Source organism: Microtus pennsylvanicus, chromosome 4, assembly GCF_037038515.1.
Source record: "Microtus pennsylvanicus isolate mMicPen1 chromosome 4, mMicPen1.hap1, whole genome shotgun sequence".
Lineage (NCBI taxonomy): Eukaryota > Metazoa > Chordata > Mammalia > Rodentia > Cricetidae > Microtus > Microtus pennsylvanicus.
The window spans coordinates 96101951-96108373 of NC_134582.1; the positions used below are offsets into that span (position 1 = coordinate 96101951).

The 6423-nt window shown below is 39.9% G+C and overlaps 1 pseudogene; it reads left to right on the top strand.

The window, feature by feature from the left end:
* The first annotated feature begins 201 nt into the window (after positions 1–201).
* Positions 202–867, top strand: LOC142848778 (nucleoside diphosphate kinase A pseudogene; annotated as a pseudogene).
* Positions 868–6423: the final 5556 nt, after the last annotated feature.

Here is a 6423-nt window from a genome sequence, read left to right on the forward strand (position 1 = left end):
TGCCTGGGGAATATAGGTTCCAAAAAGTCAGCTCATGTGCCAGGAACAAGTCCTGATCCCACTGCTATGAGCCCCACAAACAGACCAAGATATGCAACTATTATCAACAAGCAGTCTGTGGGTTTCCCTATCAGCTCATGGTTTTTCATCACAGCAATAGTAACACTAAGGCACTTTAAGAATTTTCTTTTGTTGAGCCGGAGTGAGAGACCTGGCTTCTGAAGGGGACCATGGCCAACACTGAACGCACCTTCATTGCCATCAAGCCTGACCCGTCCAGCGGGGACTCATGGGAGAGATCATCAAGAGTTTTGAACAGAAGGGATTCCGCCTTGTTGGCCTGAAATTCATGCAGGCTTCAGAGGACCTTCTCAAGGAGCACTACATCGACCTGAAGGACCATCCCTTCTTTACTGGCCTTGTGAAATACATGCACTCAGGACCAGTGGTTGCTATGGTCTGGGAGGGGCTGAATGTGGTGAAGACAGGCCAGGTGATGCTGGGAGAGACCAACCCTGCAGACTCTAAACCCGGAACCATTCGAGGAGACTTTTGCATCCAAGTTGGCAGGAACATCATTCACGGCAGCGATTCTGTGGAGAGTGCAGAGAAGGAGATCAGCTTGTGGTTTCAGCCTGAGGAGCTGGTGGATTACAAGAGCTGTGCACAAAACTGGATCTATGAGTGACAGGAGGGCACTTGCCCTTCTCCTCTACTTACCCTGTTCTCACAGGCAAGGGACCAGCAACTAAGTATTTCTGGAACTTCCTTTGACCTGGAAGGAACCTGGGAGCTGTGACTCCCTGTGTAGTGTTATGAGCCATTGGTAGATTAAAGTGTTTCATCTCCAAAAAAAAAAAAAAAGAATTTTCTTTTGTGTGATAGATGACTATTAAATTTTATCAGATGCTTTTTCTGCGTTTATTCAGATGATTAAATGATTTTCCTTTATTGTTGTGAATTATATTGGCTAATTTTTGATTATTGAATCAAACTTGTTTTGGTAGAATAAATCCAATTCATTCTTGTTTCACTATCTTTCTTGATAGTTCCAGACTTGGTTAATAATGTTTTATATTTCTCCTTTCTCTATATTGTGAGAGATCTTGACCTACAAGGTTTTGGTTTTGTTATTGATAATAGCATAGAGGATAATTGTCCGCATTACATGAACTAAGAAATAGTTCCTCCTTTTTGGTCTCGGGATGAGTAATTAGTTCATTTTCTTCTTAACCACTTGGAAGACACATCAGTAAAAGCTCTGGGCACTGAGTGTTATTTGTGTCAGAGTTAAATGACAACTCAAATGTCTTTAATACATTTGTGATGCTTTAGCTTTTTTATTTCAGTCTGTGTTAGTTTTGGTAAATTATGTCTTCTAGAAATGTTCTCATTCCATTTCTATTTTTGAATGTACTGCTGTAAAATTTCCCATAACGCCATTTCTTCCTGATAATTTCTGTATTGTCTTTTGTCGATCATTTTGCCAACAACTTCTCCTTTCTATTGGGTTCTTTTTCCAAAGGAAACAACTTGTTTTTAAAATTCATGTTTTTATATTTTGTGTAAAACAAGTTAAAGCTGATCTGTGCATTGTGGTAGTTTGAATGTAATTGCCCCCCCCATAAGCTCATAGGAAGTGGCATTATTAGGAGGTGCAAATAGTCCATACTTTGCTGGAGTAAGTATGGCCTTGTTAGAGAAATTGTGTCACTGTGGGGGTGGGTTTTGAGGTCTCCTATGCTCAAGCTATGCCTAGTGTCATGGTTTACTTCCTGTTGCCTTTAGATCAAGATGTAGAACTCTCAACTTCTTCCCCAGCATCATGTCTACCTGCATCCTGTCATGTCCCATCATGATGATAATGGATTGAACCTCTAAACTGTAAGCCACCCAATTAAATGTTTTCTTTTATATGAGTTTCCGTGGTCATGGTATCTCTTGACAGTAATATAAACCCTAAGTAAGATACACATCAAATTAGATTATTTTGAAATATTAGGGGAAGAAATAGGAACAGAGGCTGTTCTGTCTTCTGGTCTGTCTATCACTGTTGGGGTCACTGCATTTTCCCCCCTCCGTAGCACTATTTTGGACTCAAGGCTCTGGACTTGAGGCCTATAGAAGCATTTCTGCTATCAGATCCATTAAATTCTCAAAAAACTGTAAACACTGCTTGTTTGACTATCAAACCTATCCCACACCGATCACAGAGCCTGTGGTTTCCTTTCCCTACAGCAAGGATAGGCTGAAACCCTACTATCCATCTAAATCACTGTGATAGCTAGGATTGGTTGTCAGGTTGCCTGGATCTGCAGCTAAGAGACAAGCCTCTGCACACATCTGTGAGAGCACATCTGTGAGACCATTTCTTGATTAGGTTAATTTAAGTGGAAGACTCAATCTGAATGTGAGTGACACCTTTCTGTGGTGGCCCAGATACAAGGTGATCCAAGGTTGGTTTGTTTTTGCTGTCTCCCTAGAGGGTTCATCTGTTCTGTTGTTGAGAATGCTGCCGTCCTTTGTTTTCTTCAGAATCTGGCTTCTTTAAGCTTCCAACAGGCACCAAAGGCCAGAGGTTCCCCAGGAATCTTCCAGGCTAGCAGTGCCAGATTGAGACCGCTGAGGTGCTTAGCCTTGTGGACAAAAATTTACCAATTCTCAGTCTCTTCAGTATGAAATGGACATTGTTGGACTGTCCAGACACAATCATGTAGGTCATGTAATATATATATATAATATTCATTACAAATATATATTACATTTATATGTACACAATATATATTGTGTGTGTGTGTTTCTGTTCCTCTAGAGAATCCTATCCATTTACCCTTAAGGCTACCACAGCAAATATGGAATATGACAGCAACACAAGAAATTAAATTTATTCTAAATATCTCGCACATCAAATCTAAGTCTATCAGGGGTACCCACCATAAACTAACTGACTGGGTCTGCTAATCTCATCACTGGGAATGTATGGACCTGACTGTCTGGGCCTGCTAACCTCATCACTGGGAAAGAACTAATGTTTCAATGGAATGGACTCCAGCACCAGGCTCCTCTACACAGATATCCTATGCCCGTATCTCCTCTATCTCTCTGAGATCAGCAAACTGCACCCTGGCCTCTCTTCTTCCCTTTCCTATAACATATTGTCTTACTCTCAGGGACGCTGGTTCCTTCCTCCAAAAGATCAGCTTTGATATATTCTGTATCTCATAGTCATTACTTTTGTTGCTGTGGTGAAATGCCCCGACAGAGCAACTTAATGGGTAAAGGACTTATCTTGCTTACAGGTCTAGAGGAACAGAGTCTAGCATGGTGGGGAAAGGCATGATGGCTGGAGCATGAGGTGGCCCACGTCATTGAATCAGCAATCTGGAAGTCTAGCGTGAACAGGAAGTAGTGCCAGGCTGTAAGATCTCAAAATGGTGTGCTTCCGCCAGTAAGGCTCCCTCTCTTGAAGGTTACACACTTTTCCTAGGCAACTGAACCAAGGTTTCAAACACATGAGCCCACGGGGGTGGGGGTGGGTGTTCGTTTCATATTTAGTCATAACACATTTCATGTGGTGGACTCTACAAACACCAAGGCCAGCAGAGTAATGATCTGTGAAAGACAAGGAGGAAATCAAGTTCAACATGACTTAGCCTGTGTTGGTTCAAACTTCTAGAGTTTGAGCCTGAGTAGTTTATTTTACCCATATTTAAGACCAGCACATTTTTGGGAAAAGAAGATTTCCTTATAATAGATAATTCAATCTCATTAACAACAACAAAGCTTATGACATATGTACATTGAAACTCTTTACAAAAAACATGTGGCCTCTTCCATAGAGATGGATTCTGTTAACTCAGAAACAAGGTTCAAAGTAAGGGTCCGGAGAATGAGGTAAACATAATAGCCTGTGGAAGTTAGGACTGGCCTGGCTCTCCAGCTAGCACAGAAGTTACCCTGTCTTGTAAAATACAAGTGACATCCCCCATAAGGATGGATTTTATTGACTGAGAAACAATGCTCAATATAAAGTTCTAAGGAGGAAGAGTCTGGGATAAACAAACACAATAGGCTTGGGGACTCAAGAGTGGTCTGGAGCTACAGATAGCACAGATTACCAGGCTATTAACTGCATCCATTCCCAGATTTCCGGGTGTAAAAAGGTATATATTTCTTTTCTTTGGAGATGTTTAACATCCCTGGTTTCCCTAGTGCTTATCTGTGAACACAAGGACCCAGTGCCCTCTATAATTTCAACTATTTATCTTCAATTCTCTAGGTAGACATTTAGGTCATGTTTTTCAGCCTTATTTTCTCCATTTCTAACGTATGCACTGAAGACTTTAAAAATTACTTACTTATTTAATTTTATGTATATGTGTGTGTGCCTGTGTGTTATGTATGTAGTGTGCAGAAGCCTGCAAAAGTCAGAAGAGGTTTCAGATTCCGTGGAATTCACATTACAGATGTTTGTGACCTGCCACGTGGGTGCTGAGAATTGAATACAGACTCTCTATAAGAGCATTAAGTGCTCTCAAGCGCTGAGCCATCTCTCCGGCCCCACACAGTCAAGTCCTTCAATACCTGTCTCCTGTGGCTTTGGCCATATCCCACCCATCTAAAGCCCTCCTTTCAGTGTTCACTATTGAAAAGAAAAAAAAATCCTAAAATGTGTTATCTCGCTCTCTCATCTGTGGACTATTTAGAAGTATATGAGGCATCTATGGCTTTCTTTCCTAAATCTGTCTTAGCTAGAGACTGCATTCTGTCTGATTTCAGTCCTTTGATTTAAGGCATTGCAACGGCTCGCTTTCTTGTCTGGTTAGGTTTTGTGACTGTTTCTATTGCAGTGGAAGATCTGATGGGCTGTTGCTTTGGGGTTCAATGTTCTCCATGCAGCACTATGATGCCAACTATCTAAAAATCACGATGCACAGGACTTTTATATAATTATTGGCTCTTTTTCCTTTTGCCCCCAAGAAAGACTCCTCTGATGGTTTTTATTGTTTTGTAGTGACTAACTATGGAAGATGTTAAATTCACTATGATTTATATGATAACTTTCAATTTTCTCAAGATCTGACTTATAATTTTTCAACTGTGTTTGAAGTACACTCAAAGTTAGACTTGTTACATCTTCTAGATGGATGAGTTGTTCAATTTTTCTCTTTGTTCTGAGTAGTGCTTTCTCAAGTTGACTGGGCACATTGGGTAACTGCACGGAAACATGTACTTTCATTAGGTTGGTATGCATGTTTCTTTTCTTTATATATTTTAAAGAACTTTGACATTTATTAATTGTACAAATAATGTGCTTCATTTATTTTCAAATATGTATTCAATGCACTGCATCATATCAACCCTCAATCCTTTGCTGTTATTTATTATTCCTGTTCTCTCACCGGTGATCCCAGTGTACCTGTTCTGCTCATGAAATTTTCTCTTGAATGTAGATTCTGCATATGAGAAAAAACAAGTGAAATTGGTCTTTCTGGGTCTGACTTATTTTACCTAATATAATTTCAAAATTTCATTAATTTTTTTGCAAATTTATCATATTCCTTTTCTGAGTTACTACATAGTGCTGATGGGGTTTCCATCCTACCCAGTTCCCACAGTCAATAAGTCCCAAAGAAATCACACAGAGGTCTACATTAGTTATAAACTGATTGGCCTAGTAGCTCATACTTCTTATTAACTATTATAACTTATATTAACCCATTAGTCTTGTCTATGCTAGCCACATGGCTTGGTACCTTATTTAGCGAGGCAGTCACATCTTGCTGCTTCTGTGGCCAGGTCACAACTGCAGAGAAAGCTTTCTTCTTCCCAGAATTTTTCTGTTCTTATTAACCTGCCTCTATTTCCTGTCTGGTTGTCCCACCTATACTTCCTGCCTGGCTACTGGCCAATCAGCATTTATTTAAAAATATAATTGACAGAATACAGACCATTGTCCCACACCAACATAGTACATACCTATATTTTCTTATCCATTCATCTTCTAATGGACATACAGGCTGATTCCATAACAAGGCTATTGTGAATAGTGCCGCGATAATCATGAGTATGCTGATATCGTGACAAAATGCTCACTTTGAGTCTTTCATGTACAAACTCAAAGGTGACACAACTGTGATGGTATTTCTCTTTTTAGTCTTTGAGGAAACTCCATGTTTGGTTTTTTATGACTTTAGAGTAGCTGTACTGACTGATATTTTTCCATCTTTGCCAGTGTAGATTTGCTCTGTCTTCCTGATGATATGTCATTATGGCTGGAGTGAGAAGAAATCTCAACTTGTCATGATCTGGATTTGCCTGGTAGCTGAAGATGTTGCATATGTTTTTATTTTCCATTTGCTTTTCTTTTGAGAAATACTAGGTTCATTTGCCCATTTATGGAGTGGATTAGCTTTTGGTGCT